Source organism: Engystomops pustulosus, unplaced genomic scaffold (genome assembly GCF_040894005.1).
Source record: "Engystomops pustulosus unplaced genomic scaffold, aEngPut4.maternal MAT_SCAFFOLD_580, whole genome shotgun sequence".
Taxonomy (NCBI): domain Eukaryota; kingdom Metazoa; phylum Chordata; class Amphibia; order Anura; family Leptodactylidae; genus Engystomops; species Engystomops pustulosus.
In genome coordinates, this window is record NW_027285459.1 from 16,404 (window position 1) to 17,500 (window position 1,097).

Below are 1,097 nucleotides of genomic sequence, written 5' to 3' on the forward strand. Positions count from 1 at the left end.
TCCCCGACCCACGGACGTCGAGCCCATGGTGAGCTGACAGTTTCGTACGGGGAAAAGGGGTCCTCTGGCCCCACATCGATCGAGGGGGTTTAGATCCGCGGAGGCACGCACCGCGAGGCGAATCGCTGCTTTTCCCCAAGAGGTTAACCTTCAAACCACCGAGTAGGTTCGGGGCAGGGCCGACTGTCTGCACTGGGGTATTGCATCCCTGGTGGGGCGACCCTGGAAATCTCTGCCCCTTTCCACTCTTTCGGTTGGGCCTCTCGTCGGGGCGAGCGTAAGTCGGCAAGCAGACGTGGGAAGAGGCTTCTTACCGGTGACACTCCCTTCGTGAGAGAGGCAGGTACTCGCCCCGCACCCCGGTCCAAATCTGCTCGGTCCGGCCGTCGTCGGCCCTAGCCGAAGGCCGCTCCCGCGAAGCCAGGCGATCCGAACCGAGGATCCGCGCGAGCCTTCTCCAAGCCCTCTGCCGGGCGCTGGTGTTGAAAGCGTAGCGGACCCTGTTCGCCGGAGCGATAGGAGCGGAGCACCGGTCCCGCAGGGTTGAAAGCTGGGTAGCAGCGCCGTAGCTTCCCTCCCAGCCTTCCCCCGGACCTGGCGCCCGATCCCCTCCGCTCCTCTGTGCGTTGGCGGGCGGCGCTGCATGGGTACGTCGCGACGGCTCCTATCGTCTCTCTCGCTTAACAGTGTGGAGAGGTGGTGGTGGAGCCGTCCGACACTCGAGGTGCTGAAGTTGAGCGTCCAATGCTTTCCTTCTATGCGCAGCCTACAGGAGCTGTCCGAGCTTCGGAGGTGCTGATGGAGGTGAGAGTCGAGCGCCACTTCTTGGCTGAACTGAGTGGGGAAAGCCAGCGACTGCGAGAGGGAGGGGAAGGGAAGGCTTTTTCGGGTCCTTGGAAGGGACCGAGAGCATCTTTCTTGCCCCCCTGCCCTAAGCTCCATCCAATGTTGTCTGCGAGGTCTTCTCCGGCGGCGGAGAAGCGCTGCGGTAGCAGCAGCAGCAACGAGCGTTCCCATTAGCTCACGGAGCCTGACTCCAAGAGTCTACCCCTCAGAGCTCGGCTACCTGGTTGATCCTGCCAGTAGTATATGCTTGT

At 62.8% G+C, this 1,097-nt stretch overlaps 1 non-coding gene across 1 annotated transcript in view; it reads left to right on the forward strand.

Moving 5' to 3' along the window:
* The first annotated feature begins 1,063 nt into the window (after positions 1-1,063).
* LOC140111752 (18S ribosomal RNA) overlaps positions 1,064-1,097 on the forward strand; it is a 1,884-nt gene continuing 1,850 nt past the window's right edge. Inside the window, exon 1 of the ribosomal RNA XR_011852242.1 lies at positions 1,064-1,097. This exon is cut by the window's right edge and continues 1,850 nt beyond it. This is a non-coding gene — a ribosomal RNA (18S ribosomal RNA).